Consider the following 16,573-nt stretch of genomic DNA (forward strand, 5'->3'; position numbering starts at 1 on the left):
AACAGACAAATCGACCCGAGAAACCACGCAATTTACAGACACAAATACGGTTACCCGTAATTCAGTACATAAACTATTTTACGGGTATAATAATAATTTGTGCTCATATCTTTCATCGATTGCAAGGAATATATTTTTGTGTACGTCCGTATCATTTACGGGCCAACATTACCAACTCTATGAATAACAGATCGCCATTTTAGATTTCTACCTTTAGTAGTGGACAGCGCCTGAACTCCCAGTAAATCTGAGATGATGATATTCTCTTTGAAGCCGTCACAGTCAAAATTCTATCGCGGAGCCGAGATCCCAATAGTGAACAGCCACAAATATCCTGTTTGTGACAGTTAACTATTTGTTTGTACTTAACTATAATTTATCTTCCATCTTTTTTATAGAAAATTGCTAACCTAACCTACTAATTTCCTTATGTGATATCATTAACTATATGTTGTTATATACTCATAACTTTTGAAACCGCTAACCTTGTAGACTGTGATGAGTATTTATGTCGACTGTATCTGGTTTCGTGCAATAAAAATAATATTTGTTTATTTACTCCAATACTTTACTGTTACCAGTTATAAGGAACTGATCGAAAGTGTTCCACGAAGGATCGATGCTGTTATCAGGGCCAAAGGTGAGCCATAATAATTTGTTCATTAAAATTCGTGTTTTTAGAGATGTGATGGCGTCTAAATATTTTTGGTGGGGTAATGTATTTAGGGTGGTGAAACCTGGTGGCTGTTAGGGACAGGTTAAATATTGCAAATTTTTTTCTTTCATAGTATTTAATAACGTAATACTGCTTGAGGAGCTGAAATTGCTTTTCATCTACCGAAATGACTGCTGTCGTATTACAAAAACAAGAGAACACAAAAAGCTATCAGATAACATGAGTTGTTTCGCCTGACGGATTACCAGACCTTACATGAGTTTTGACGGAGATGACTTCGGCAATGTGATACTTTTCAGTCCTTATTTTTGATTGTTCACATGTCATTCGAATGAGCAATAATGATTAGGAGTTTCCTCTCTTTCAATACCAGTATAGAATACGTATGCTTTCTCATGCCCTTCAGCCGACATTGGAAATACGGTTAAAATAAAAACATGTTAGTCATTCTTAAAGGAAACTGTAAATGTCACGAAATATCGAGAAAGAGATAGCTTTGACTGTGGGGAAAAGTGTATCCTGTTGTGTGCGTTTTTCGTGCTTACATCGCTTTATTTGTTCGTAGTTCTTTATAAGCGATTGGCACAATCATTAGCTTCACGTGTCGGTTCTCAGCAATTCACATGACGGAATTCACAAATTCCATCATGTGACTTACATGAGACGAACATACCTTTCAAAGCCTTCCATTTATCTTCAGATCATATATGAAAACAGGTTGATAAAAAGCATTTACGAGTCTACCGTTTACAGCTGCCTCTGTAAAGTTGCAGAGCATTCTTTCCTGTTAAAATATTTGGGAGCATTTCTTCACTAAAGTTTTCTTCTGAAAGCTTGATATATCTGAACAATGGAGCAACTTGTGAAAGTAAAGGAAGTAACAGTATTTTATATTACATGCTGCAGATTGCAAGGTTCCATTATTAATCAATCCAAAATAAAATGTAATGTAATGTACGTTACATTTTAGGCGCATTTTATTTTTATTTCTTAAATTATTGGATTTTTTCTTTAACTGTGATTGATAGAATTGAAAAGTAAATAAATAATTACTAATTGATTATCTAACAATATAAGTAATTGTTTTCACTTCACTGCACATAACTCACAACATAACATTCACTCAACGTTTTTGTAATAATTTACTTATTTCCGCCTGGATTTTAATAACCATTGAAATAAAATAAGTATTTCACATTTTGACTGTGAATAATAGTAGCAAAAAAAAAAAAAAAAAAAGTAAAGTGCAGCCATTATCAACCCACTGCAGGATGGAAGCCTCCTCAACAATTCATGTTAAGGGAAACGGACCATAATCTGCCACGCTGGTCCAGAGCGGGTTGGCAGATCGACCGTATTCAGCAGTCAGGGGCTTGAACCCCCAGTATACTCAAAGAGCGTGTGCTACTGCACTCCCGCTCCTGACCACTCGGCTAGTAGTAGTGGCATGCAATGCAAGAAAGCAAGTGTATGAGCTTATGCAGCATCAGCCAAAAAAAAAAAAAAAAAAAAAACACACCATTCCCTCCAAATGCCTGTCCAGTTCCTACTTAAATTTTTTAACCTATCAACTTACACAACGATAGATGGAAGTTTGTTCCAGCAATTAACCACCCGCTGGCTAAAGGAAAATTTCCGCACATCTATTCTACATCTGTCTGTTCTTAATTTGAATTTATGCCCCCTTAGGTTCGTAATCTGAACAAGTGGAAGGATCCCATCAGAATTCAGCGTGCCCAACCCATTCAAAGCCTTATACACATCAATCAGATCACTGTGCAGGCTTTGAATGGGTTGGGCACGCTGAACCCATTCAAAGCCTTATACACATCAATCAGATCACTGTGCAGGTGCCTAGTCTCCAGCCACTGCAATTTGCAGAACTTCAGTCCTCTAACCAACCTTGTTGCCCTTCTCTGTACACGCTCAAGCAAATCTACATCCTTCCTAAAATGAGGCCTCCAGATCTGTACGCAGTACTCAAGCGTGGCCTGACCATTGCCTTAACAGAGGGACAATCACCTCCTTTTCCTGCTAGCAAAATTCCTATATATCATTGACAAAACCCCATGACCTGCCCTGGCAGCCTGTCTGCATTGCTCAGAAAACTTCATATCTGACTGCACAATTACTCCCAGGTCTTTTTCATTTTCTACAACCTTAAGTGTAGTACCACACAGTTGGTACGTTTCTCTGGGGTTACTTCTACCCATATGCAGTACTTTGCATTTGTCAAGGTTAAACTTCAGTTGCCACTTCTTAGCCCATCTACCCAAATTATCTAGATCCTGTTGCAGTAGCACACTACCATTACTGTCATAAACAACCCTGCCAACATTTGTATCATCTGCAAACTTCGACATTAAGCCTGATATACCTTCATAAATATCATTGATAAATACAGAAAACAACAGTGCACCCAACACCGAACCCTGTGGGACTCCACTAATAACATTAGTCCACGAAGAGCAGCACCCATTGATTACCACCCTCTGTCTTCCTCCACTTAACCATCCTTTTATCCATTGTAGCAACTTACCCTTAATACCATTCTGCTTCAATTTGTACAATAGTCTTCCATGCGCAACAGTGTCAAAAGCTTTCCTGAAATCCAAATATATGATATCAAAATTATTTTTTGCATCCAGTTCCTTTGTAACCACATCATAATATCCTATCAAATTTGTCAGACAAGACTTTCCCTTAACAAACCCATGCTGTGTCTGAATTATTGCTGCAGTCTTGTCTAGATGATCCTGCAATGCATCTTTAGCCAGTGACTCCATTATTTTACCCGGAACAGAAATTAAACTTACTGGTCTGTAATTATTCGTGTCACCCATCGATCCCCCTTTGTGAATTGGGGATACATTTGCACAACACCAGTCCGTGGGGACCTCGCCTGAGTCCAAGGATGCTCTTATAATTATGGCTAAGGGTTTGCTTAGTTGCTTTGCCGCCTCCTTTAATATAACTGGATAGATCCCATCCACCCATTTAATACAAATAACAAAACAGTCATATTCCTTAATTTATACATTTATAAACTGAAAACAAATAAACGAGTTTTTCAAAAAATAACGAATTTCATATGCACAAACCAGGAAATTTCTTTTCGGCGGCTTTACCACATTATCCAATCATTTGTCCAAAGAGCGTACGTCATCAAACATGTTCTTCTTGTCAGTGCTTCGGCTACAACATACAGCATATGACTCTGTCCAATATAATATTACTAAGAAGATCGAGAGTATGGACGTGTAATTTGGTGCTCCGTTTCTATGTGTTTTTAAAAGTAGTGTAATTCCCCTATATTGAATTTATTTCGTGATATCCAAGATCCTTAGGTGACGGCGAATCCGCAGATATTATTTTGTGCCGAACTTCTAAGGTGTTTTGGAGATATAGCAGTTTTTAATTTTTGTCTTGTGCTGTCAACTCCAACGGAGGACAGCAAGCCAGCGCCATATAGGTTCGGCCGTTGTTTTGCATTGGAATTTCCAACTTGATGATATATAAGTTTTGACTAGCTTTAGGTAGTCTGAATTGTGCCTAGTAATTCTTTAGGATTTCCGATTTTGCCTCATATGTTTTTTAGAATGATGTGTCTAAATATTTTTGCGTATTGTGGGGAAATGTTTTTGTCTTCAATAATTATGTTACCTGGAGGTGGCCATTGCTTCTTCCTCATTTGTTGAGAACAAAGGCCGTTGTCTGGAACTGCTGATCACGTGATCACAAGATCTGGTAAAGTCAGTAGAGTTTACAATAAATCGTCAATACAAATATTTATCGTATTTAGTAGTCACGGGCTTGAACCCCGGTCCACTCAAAGAACGCGTACTATGCACTCTCGCTCCTGACCACTGGGCTACGTCAGGCCTCATTATTAATAGAGATCATTGATAAAAGATTTAGCTTTGAACATTTTATAATGACTTTGATTAATATGGAAATTAAGGGTAAGTACTACGTGGCCGCTAAAGAATATGCTTCATCCGGTTTCTTTATGCAAATCAAGTAATTTGGCAGCATCCCCCAGTGAATGGTTTTAACTTAGATTTTCAGGAAAAGCCAAGTGCTTTCAACGGAAATCAGAAGAACCCAATAATTATCAGACAGCTCACTGTAAGTTCAAAGTTTCGACCCAACTGGGCAAAACGCTTAGTAATGAGCTCCCAGGATGAATCAAGCTCTAATTTGGAAGAGCCCTATGACTCTGAGCATCTCCTCTCACCTAAGTCAGGAGGAAAACCAAGGAGGAGGAGGAAGAAGAAGACCAAGAGAAAGTCCCGGGCCCATCCCCTCTCCTCCTCAAACAACCTGTTTCCAGAAGATAAAAACAGCGGGATCCTTATTGCTGATCCACCCCAGTCTCTCACAGTTAAGCTAAACTTTAGCTTTTCAACCCCTGTTGCTGCCTCCATCTTGGAATCTCTTGCTTCAGCAGCCCCTGTTCCCCATCTTCAAGCCCTCTATGCAGCTTCCCCACGCAATCATCCAATCAAGCAGCCCTCAGACCCCAATCAGAGCACTCTAACTCTGACAGCTCCAACTGCCACTATGGCCACAAATTCATCACTAGCTGAAACAGGGATGGCCTCCCAAGTTTAGTCCACACATACGATCCTGGCCTCACCAGTTGCTCACATTCTCACTCCATCAACTTCTGTCACAGCACCTGGAGCTCCTCTTCTTCCCTCTGCCCTGGATCAACTGATTGCTTCAGGCCTTCCAGCTTCTAGTAGACTTGCTATTCCTGATACTGTTTCAGTCCCTGGGCTGGACTCCAATGATGCAGCCTCACTTCACCAGGTCATCTCCATGCTGCATAAGGGCCTGGCAAACTTTCTGAACCAGGAAACAAACAGAATCACCAGATCTGCTGCTAACTCCATTCAGGAGATGTGGGACAACTTAGAGTCAATAGCCACATCCCTGCTTATTGAAAATGCTAAGCTGAAGACTGCTAATGAGGAACTTTCCTCCCATATGGCTATCCTGGAGCAGGTCCTTAGTACCATCTCCAAGCTACCCTTGCCCTCAAGTGAGGGCCCAGAGCCTGTCAAGATGATAAAGGAGAAACAAAGTGGACTTCCATCAAAATCCTATGCTTCTGTCGTGGGGTCAGCACACTCATCCCCCATCAGTCAGCAACCACAAACAGTCCTCCAGCGGACACAAGCCACTAAAAAGGATCAGCACATCCTCCTGCGTGCATCTGAAGGCTCCAAACTGAAGACAAGCAAGGAGGTCAAAGAATTGGTTCAATCCACCCAAAAAAGAAAGACTTTAAAACACTAAAAGTTAAATCGCTACGTGTCATTCGCAACCGAGGAGTCCTCCTGGAAGCCACCAACAAGAAAAATCTGACCTGAATCTCCATGGCACCTGCACTGCAGGCAGCTGGCCTGTCCAGCAACCTGCCTAAACGCACTGATCCACCAGTCCTTGTTTATGATGTGCCCAATACCATCACTGATACAGAACTATTGGAGGACTTGTTTAACAAAAACCTTGACAAGTTTGACATCTCTTTTGAAGAGATTAAACAAGAGATGGTGTATAGGTTCTCTATGAAGGCTCGCTCATTTGCGGCATCAGACCGTGTCATTATAGTGCCCCAGGCTCTTAAAGTACATCATGTCACATGGCAGAATCTTCCTGGACTGTAGTGCTCACCGATTCAGACCCTTCACAGTGCTAACAAAGTGTTTCTTGTGTCTTGGCTTTGGGCATACAGCACAGCATTGCACCCACTCCTCTCCTACAGGTGGACACTGTGCCGGCAGTGGACATGTGCTTGCTGAATGCCCACACAGGGATGAAAGTCCCTGCTGTGCTAATTGCAAAAGGAGAAAGAAAGATCATGGCCACTCGGTCAGAGATGCAGCCTGCCCAGAATATCAAAGAGCCCTCGACCTGGCAAGACTAAGGACCGCTGATGGATGAACCTCTTCTAACCCTCCTAGAGAAACAGTCAGATGATGATAGGCCACCACAACCACTCCCAATATATTCAGCCTCAGTAAACTCTAGGAACAAGAATCCCTTTACAAAACTTAGAATAATGCAAATAAATGGTCACCGGTCTCGGGCAGCAGAAGAACACGCAATAGATATAATCTCCATCCAAGAGCCCTATGCCTCCAGAACTCCGATGTCCAACAGTGATAAGATTATGGGATACTCGATACATGCAAAAGTCATCCACTTTACCACAAAGGACCCAAAATCCTGTATTGTGGTGCTTAATAGAAACCTTGATGTACTGGTGATCCATGGATTATGCACAAAATTTGCAACCTGTATACAGATAACATTCTACTCACTCATTCTATCTAATATCTCTATACTGCCCACCATCTATGGATATTGAAGAGACTACTATATTGAGCACGCATTGGACCTTCGTGGCTCTAAAGCTATCGTCATCACCTCAGATGTTAATGCAAAATCTCCACTCTGGCACTCCCCGGCTTCGGACTCTCGAGGACTTCTCCTGGAAGACTTGATCCTGTCTAGGAATCTTACTATCCACAATCAGCCCAGCCAGCTAACAACCTTCTGCAGCCCATCAGGTCAGTCCAACATTGACATTACAGTCTCGACCAAGGATCTTAGGACAGCAGTCAGCGAATGGACTGTCATTCTAGACTGGACATTCAGTGACCATAGAGTGATCCTATTCAACCTCTGCCTGAACTTGAAAGACACAACATCCATGAACCGGACTCCGGACTTTGTTAGGTTCTCCACGAAAACAGTTCACTGGACCGCGTTTGATGACACCATCCAGAATGACTTCCCTGATTCAAACATCCAGGGCCTGGAGCACATCTCAGCAGTTGAACTAGAACATAAGATTCTGAATTCTTTATATCAAAAGCAGCGTAAAAGTCTGTAAGGAAAAAGACTGTCGTGCTAAGGCCTGGTGTTGGTATTAACCAACGCCATCGAGACTGGCCTCCACCTGATGTCGAACGTCTTCATGCTGCTACCTGACAAAGAAGAATGAATACACCAAGGCTATTGCTGCTCGCAAAAGAAAAACCTGGACTGGATTTGTCAGAGACTCAGGTAATACTAACCCATAGGGTCTCCTGTACAAAATCACGAGGGACAAAACCTTTGTCCCAGAAATCTATGGATCATTTACCACTGCTATGAGGGAAACCAGCAACTGGGAAGACTCAGTCAACGAGATACTAGATAAGCTTTTTCCCCCAGATGATGTATCAGCAGATATGCCAGAACACATGACAATCAGAAGAAACAATGCTAACTATATAGCATCCAACAGTACTAACCCTTTTACCCCACAAGAACTTGACACAGCTATGATGATAAATAATCCAAAAAAATGTCCGGGCGCTGACTTGATTGAGTATATGTTTATACAAATATTTTATAAATTAAAACCCAACCTACTGCTACTCCTGTTTAACAAATGCCTCCTGGAGTCAAAATTTCCGAAGTACTGGAAGGAAGCACTCCTCCGCCTTATACCTAAACCAAACAATCCACCAATGGAGCCAAGAGCCCTTAGGCCAATTGCACTTTTGGCCAACCTAGACAAAATCGTGGTACGCCTCATGGCCCTGAGGATTGTCAACTTATTCCAATCACAGGATCTTATTTCCCCAGCACAATACGGTTTCACGCCTCGCCGCTCCTGCGAAGATGCCCTCTTCGACCTGGTTCTCATCTAGAAACATCTAAATCAAAGTATGAGCTTGCTGTTTGTGCTGACTTTGAGGGGGCATTTGACAAAGTTTAGTGGGAGAGTGCACTGGAGCGTCTCCGATCAGCCAACTGCTCCTCACAACTATACTGGCTGACCAGAAACTAATTTTCTGAAAGGTCAGTTATGGTGAAAACAAAGCATCTGCACGTTACCAGACCAGTCTTTCGGGGCTGCCCCCAAGCATCTGTCCTAGGACCCCTGATCTGGAATGTAGTTTTACAAGATTGGCTGAGCAGATCATTTGAATGCACCAAGGTCATTGCATTTGCTGATGACCTTACCATTGTTGTCTCCGGAGGCTCAAGACTTGCTCTGAAAATACTGCTAACCTAGTACTAACTAACCTTACCAACTGGGCTAAGACTAACAAACTGCACATCAATCCTCACAAGACAAATATGATGATTTTTAAAACTAAACTGGATCTTCGGCGGACCCCTCAGGTCAAGATAGACGGAATACGGCTCCCCCTGGTGACCCAGACCAGGGTCGTTATTGATCACCGGCTATACTTACCACACGTCTGCGTGGGTAGCACAGTGGTATCGTCACCGTCCTCCCCACACCGGGTGGAAAAGGCCCGGGTTCGAATCCCGTCGATGACACGAGGAACTTTAGTGGGCTTTATTATTATTATTATTAGCCATATGGTGCAAGGAAGCCTGAGGCTTATGCTGCACTAGCCAAAAAAAAAAAAAAAAAAAAAAACTTCCCATACCCCGAGAGAGAGAGAGAGAAGTAGAAAGGAATCACCAAGAAAGAGAAGAATGATGATATCCAGCTCAGGAATGATGATATCCGGCTTGGGTCTGCCAAGCCCATACTCACCAGATGTGAGCCCCTGGGGTTACTAGTGGCTGAGTTAGTCGGTCTCAGGCGTAGATAGCAAGGTTTTTTCCCTCAGAAACTGAGGTTTTTTCGTCCAGCAAAACAGGCAAATCGACCAGAGAACACACGCAATTTACAGACACGAATACGGGTTAATGTAATCATTTACGGGTAACTCTAATATAGTAATTTAATTTTTTTTATCCTTATCACACACTGACGCGAGGAACTTTAATGGGCTTTTTTCACTCCGTGGCTGAGTTAGTCGGTCTCAGGCGTAGATAGCAAGGTTTTTCTCCACAGTAACTGGGGTTTTTTCGTCCAGCAAAACAGGCAAATCGACCATAGAACATACGCAATTTACAGACACAAATACGGGTTAATGTATTTAATTACGGGCAACCCTAAAATAATAATAATAATATCCTTACCACACTTGCAACATTTATATGCCAAAATCAGAAAATTCTCTGCCTCAATTATCAGAATCTCCAGAGGCGACTGGAGTCTCTCTAAGCGTACCTTACAGTTATACTATAAAGCTGTTTTCTTACCTATCACCACCTATGCTGCAGGAGCATGGTTTCACCGAGCGACCAATTGCAAAATCAAACAGAAGCTTAACTCCATCCAGAGAAGCATTATTCTTGCGGGTACGGGTGTTAAATTTCTTCGGATGTATTCCAAGAGGAACTCCGGAGGCCTAAGACCGACCAACTCCTGCCGGATTGCCCAATACGCCGCAAGTGTTTTTAGCCTGGCCATCTTGAGGTGGTCTTTGAAAGTAAGCCCATCATCCCACTTCAACCCCAAATTGGTGTGAGAGTGAACTTTTTTAATGGTGGTCCCATTTATTGTGAGCATAATTTCATTAATAGTCCTCCTCCTTTTCGTGAAAGTCATCTAAGCTACTTTTTGAGGATTCAGTTTAAGTCCCAGACGTCCTAGATAATCCTAGGGTTCGAACAGTACTATCTGATTTTCATAGGCGACTGCCGCAGCTTTTGCTGGATCATCGGATGTGACCAGCATCTTAAGATCATCAGCGTATGAAATGAAGTTTGAGTGCTTCGCAAGGAAGAGCTCTAGTGCTGCGGCATTAAACTATGATGAGAGAACTCTCCCTTGCGGGATGCCGACAGAGGTCGTGGTGGTCATCTCCAATCTGTGATCATATTTGATAAATATTTGCCTGTTGATAAAGAGTTGATGGAGGACAGCAAGAAGATTACCTTCGATTCTGAAATAATGCTTCAGAATTTTAACTAGCTCTGTTGTGCTGAGTGTGTCGAAAGCTGATTGTATGTCTACGAATAAGATTTCAAGTTGTTTCTTTGAGTTAAGGGCTTTTTGGATTTCCCAGCTGGTCATTAATATATTTGATAGCGTAGACCTCCTAGGACATCTATTCATCTTATATCCATTTAGGTCTAAGCTTGCAAAGCTATTTCTCAGTTGGTATTAAAAGCCTAATAGCTTCTACGATTACTTTCCTGAGTGCTTCCCATTTAGAATTTTCCGTAACGTCATCAGACGGCGTCACTGTATACAATTTAAAAACTCTCTAAGACCACTGTAGTTACCCTTACGAAAGCAAATGCCTTTCCCTTTACCTGTGATAGTAGTTCTATCTTTAAGTAAATCCCACATCAGCACACTGTGGTCACTGCTATCCAGAGGTTCTTTTACCTGCAGGTTCTCAATGCATGAAGAATCGCTGCTGATTATCAGATCAAGAGTATTGCTCCTTCTTGTTGCTTCTCTAACATGCTGCTGCTGTAGAAAACAGCCATCCAATAAATTTACAAAAGTTTTGCTTGTATGCTGGTGACCAACCTTCAAGTTCTGATCAATATCTGGAAAGTTAACCCCCCCCCCAGAATGTCTTATAAAGATACTCTGGGGGGGGGGATATTAATGTCTTATAAACTCTTTTTTGATTTACTGGCTCACTTTAGGTCTCTGTATAGCTGTTTTTTTTTTTTTTTACACTCATCACTTTTATTAGGCCTATAACACACTTTTCCTCTATTTTTTGTTCTCCCACTGCTTATGTCAAAAAAAACTGACTCGGCATTGCACTGGCCACCCATATCGACTGGATGCACCACCTTAGATTTAATATGCTTCTTAACTAAGATCATATCCCCACCTCTCATTCTGTCTTTTCTATACACAGTGTACTCCCTATATTCAAATTCTGCATCCCTTATGTCTGAGTGAGACCATATCTCTGATATCCCCACAGTATCTGCATTTGATGTCTTAATCAGTACTTTAAATTCACCAAATTTATTTATCATGCTCCTAGCACTAGTGTACATGCAAGTATACATAACACCTGTTTTTACACTAGCACAAACAACCTCTTTATTTACTTGTTTCATGATGACCCACAGCATGGCTTGAAATCCCAACACCTTTCTCTTCAGGCTATTACATGTTTCAGTGATATGCATTGAAGTTCTGTAGAGTAAAATTGTGAAATTAAATCAGAATTTCATGGGAAGAAGGCACACATTCAACTCTCTAGAATTTTTACGAAATAACAAATGCAAGCCATTCAAACGTAATTTGTTTATATACAACAGACATTAGTGCTTTTCATAAGGTTCCCATGTTTACTGTGTGTGTGGCTTACCTTTTTTGCATTGTTCTTGAAAATAAAGAACACAAAATGATCTTATTTTACAAAAGACTAATTGCACTACATGCAATTTAAATATAGAAAAGAACAACTGAATTCTGCAATAAGTATTCGGAAGTCCACTTAAACAGGAAAATTAAATTCTTGGTAAGTAAGCCGAAGCACCACTAAACGTGGTTTCAATACAGGATCTAATGGTTACATCATCAACAAATCATATCAGCTTTAGTGAAAAGTGATGTAAAAAGGACTCCGTATAGCCGGGAAAGGGTTAAACATACACAACCTGCTAACCTTGGCTTAGTCTCCCTGGCCCAGTTTCAATTCACGCAACACGTCTGCCCTTTTATATAATACAGTACTAGAGGAATAAAAAAAAAAAAAAAAAAAAAAAAGAGTCGAACATTTCCCTCCAATACTAGAAGTGTGAGAACGCTCACCTAATCTGCCACAAAGAGTTATATAATATTGAGTTTTTAACAAATTTCATACTACCCTCAGCTGTAGCTTGAACAGTGCGACCTGAAATATTTCAGGTTCCATTTTTGTATAAAGAATAAACATATTAGTGGTAAAAAGCCCTTAATAAGGATAGTGGCTCAGCGATCTACACTTAGATTAGCCGGTTTCATTGTCATGCTGACTGTCTTTCCGCTTGGTTTCGACAACTGCACAAAGTATCTGTTTCATCACTGAGATTTCCACAGCCTACAAGCAAACAAAAAAATACAGCCCTTTGTCGGAGAAGCGTGTAGGGAGAATATAAGGAAATAAGAAGGTGAAGGTTGCAGGAAGAAAGCAAAGAGTAATAAGTCCAAGGACTCCTGAAATGCGGCAAAACTTTACAGTGAATTAACATATTCGCATATTTTGTCATGCTTTGGACTGAATTTGAAGTGTCGATTTAACAGAAATGTCTTATAAGTAGTATCTGTGCACAAATATTTCAGTATACAGTAACTCTTATTTGTTGTTTCATACAGCATGTTTTCATTTCCATGTGTTCCCCTTCTATATATGTATATGTCCTGTTTCCTTTCCATCCATCGCGTGCTAGAGGAGCGAACTACGTGTTGTGATCTAATCCCTTATATCTTCTCCATGCATATTTCTGCATGTAAACCTCTTCTCCATGCAAACCTCTGCCATATTTCTTGCCGTCAAAGGTATTATTGCCTGTTTTCTCCATATTCAAGCAATGAAGATTTATTTACTTATTCATTTCACGTATTGCTCCATTTTCAAGGAGATTTACACGAAGTGACATAATGTAAGACGCAATCTTACATATACATAAGTATAGAGTAAGAATTAATAAATACAAATATAAATTTTAAAAAGGGTTAGAAAGAATTTATTACAGGGTTTTGGTATGCGACGGGAAATTGGGATCAAATATTGCAAGAAAATGGAATAGTAAATAAGTTTATTCTTGGAAAAAAAAGGAACAATCGAGGGATTAACGGGAACGTTGCTCTAAGTGGAAGCAACAATAGATGACAAACTACAGGGGGGGGGCTAGACCGCGTATATGGAGTAGGTAAGTTCAGAAGAGAGAGAACTTTCTAAACTTAAGAATATTATACTGTCCTGAACTACGGAAGTTGTACTGTCCAATCGGAATGAGTCCAAGAAAGGGGTACAAGGGCCGACCACCGATTAAGGAGGAAGTTGCTGAGAATTGGGGGGAAGTGATTGGTCAGAGAGAAAAGTTAAGAGAAAAGTTTTGGGTTGAAGACACACAGAGAGGAGAGTGTCGTCTTGTGAGAGTGTGGTGGTCACAAAGTGCGGTCCGGTTAGGGATGCAGAACAAGTGGGACTAACTTTTTGGGAAAAGAGGTGAACACGGAAAGGACGAAATAAAAAGTAGAATGAGGAAATGAAAAACTCAAGCGATTTTCAACAGAAAGGAGAGGTAATGGAAGGGAAGGTGAGTTCAAGGCAGAGAATGTAAGTTCTTTTTTATTATTATAGAGAGGTTCGATATGAGAAGGACTGAGAAACCAACCTGCTATTTGAACTTGTGCTGGGAAAAATACAAAAGATAATATGATTCGTGAAGTAAAGACAGAGAAGTTGCCTTATTAAGTAATAGTAATGAGAATGCTGAAGAGTGTGTAAGCCATCGACGAACTTAAAGGCATTGGTAAGACCTCAATAAGATATAAAATAAGTACAATGAAAAATGTAAATGTCATTACTAGTATTGAAGGTAGACGATATATATGAATGTACATAAGTACCATATGTATCTTTCATAAGTACAAAGAGAGTGCGTTATCGATTTTATATTTTTAGTTTATAAGGCAAAGAGAGCCATATAAGTATATGCATACATGCGAATTTAGTTAGCCTTTTGAGGGTATGGAACTGGGTAAGACAGACAATTTCAGAGCCATAAGTTTGTGTTGTAGACCAGTGTTTCTCAATCTTTTTACTCTCGTGGCATATTTTCCAAAGAAGAAAAATTTCGCGGCACACCTACGTAGTCATAGAAGAAGAAATTTCTAAATTTCGCGGCACACTTGGAAAATTTTGCGGCACACTAATGTGACGCGGCACACCCTTTGAGAAACACTGTTGTAGACAACTAACATTATATATTTATGTACCTACAAATGGGTAAAATAAGTACCAGCTATATGTACGGAGAGATTCATGAAGTATAGACTATCGAGGCCACTATTTTGTTCTTGAACTGCTACGTATAAGTATAGCAGGTATAGAGAAAGTTATAATCTATAATTGTATATATCCCAATTAAATACTATAGTATATGTAAAAGATTAGAAGTGAATAATTAAATTTTGTCATTATGATTACTGTTTCTAAGAGTCTCATTATTCAAGAGAAACACACTGCTTGAGGATACAACTCTGATTCTATCTTGGCAGGGAAAACTAAGAAAGAAACCTCAGGAACTAGGATCTTCTGATATATGTATATGTGCAGACAGGTAGCTTGTGGGGCTTTAGAGGTTGAGGTACCAGTTGCTGATTGAATAAAAATCATATTTAATACAACTACTATAGGTTCTAAAGCAGTCTGAGTATTCAGGAAGGGCACACAAATAGAGTTAGCCCAAGACTCAGCTCTCACAATAAGTAATTAAAGGCCACTTTAAACCTGCATCGTGGTTACTCATCCATTTACATATGTCATTAAGACGCGTAAATGGATAATGATGTAAGCTGTTACAGGAACAAAAGTTGTGCTATAGAATTTCTAGTATTAGATATATCTAGATAAATGTTTTGCCTCTCTTTTGTGTCGCTGTCGTCAGCTTTCGCAAAGAGAAAGTCAGCTGTTTTAAGAGAAGCCAGGAGTTGAAACTTTAGTAGAAGATAGCTGTTGGATTTTTAAAAAGAATACTATAAATTATTGGCTATGTTTGTATGACGATCTCACTTGAGAAAAAAAAATCATAAATCACTTATTATTATTTATTAATTATGAATGTCGCATTGAACAAAAGAAATTAAGGAATGTCCAAAAAATATCCATATAAATAGGATCTACCGTTTGGGAAAACTCGTTTAAATAAATGATAGGGCAACTCAAACCCACGAAGTGTCAATGTAATTTATCTATAAACTGTAACTGTTCTAAAGATCGGTTTGTTTTTCAGTGGGGAAGCCGTACTTCCCTGAGGTTGACTTACTCATTAACAAGTAAAAACAAAGCATTCCTCCAGTCAGCAGCTGATTCGAACCTCTAAAGGTTTCTGTTTAGCAAGCAAAATCGACACCGTCAAACCTAAGGAAGCTTTAATTAAAGAAAAATTAAGAGAAACTAGAAACAAGCTGATTAAACAAGCATATAAAATCATGTTCCGCTTGTAATACTGAGCATTAAAAATAGAAATAAAATTAAAATATAAGCGGGGAGGGAACCAAAGGACAAATTGAAATCAAGTACATGTACTAGAAAAAGTTTGTCTGAAAAAAGACAGCAGAACTTAGGTATAATAATTTAGACAATGAACAAAGAGCTTTTATAGCTTTCTGAACAGTTGAGAAACAACATATGAATTAGTGCAGTGATAAAAACAGATGTGGCCTAAGCAGATGTTATTTATAGATTTGTTTATTTGTGGAACATTTGAAAGTCCTCATCCAGACACAAAGAATAGACATTTCGACGAATCTTAGCATTCGAGCATAAAATTATTGTTACTGAGTTACTGAAACATATGCCATGTTGACCGGAGTCAGGAAAGTGCTTTTCCGAGTTCCTTACTCAAAAAAAGACAGCAAACGAGGAAAATTATAATTACAAAAAATTACTTAAATTACTTTATAAAATAGTTTCGGATCATTCTACTCCCTTTAGAGTTTAAGGGAAAAAAGCAAAACAGCTTGGTTTTGCAAAGATAGGACTAATTATATTAATTAGTTAACACACATTTCCCATCCAACTCTCATATGTTTTTCCTATGCCTAGAAAAACTGAAATATTGCTAATATAAATTCCATTGAGATCTTCGGACGTACCGCTCGCTCCCTTAAAGGATGGATTAGGATAAAGTTTGGAGTGCCATTTGCTTTTATATTTATTTTCTTTTATCGCACATTAATTTTGGAATGTTAGGCAAAAAGATCTAGTCTATAATACTGTTAACCACACTTCATCAATCGACTGATTATATCGGATACTACTTATATAACTTCGCACA

The 16,573-nt window shown here is 39.6% G+C and overlaps 1 protein-coding gene across 1 annotated transcript in view; it reads left to right on the plus strand.

Moving 5' to 3' along the window:
• The window catches only part of LOC150085927 (Na(+)/citrate cotransporter-like), a 189,690-nt gene that overhangs the window by 20,119 nt on the left and 152,998 nt on the right, over window positions 1–16,573 (plus strand). The gene's annotated exons all lie outside the window — the stretch shown is intronic.

Source organism: Mastigoproctus giganteus, chromosome 5 (assembly GCF_048544385.1).
Source record: "Mastigoproctus giganteus isolate SK-2022 chromosome 5, ASM4854438v1, whole genome shotgun sequence".
In the NCBI taxonomy this organism is placed as follows: Eukaryota; Metazoa; Arthropoda; class Arachnida; order Uropygi; family Thelyphonidae; genus Mastigoproctus; species Mastigoproctus giganteus.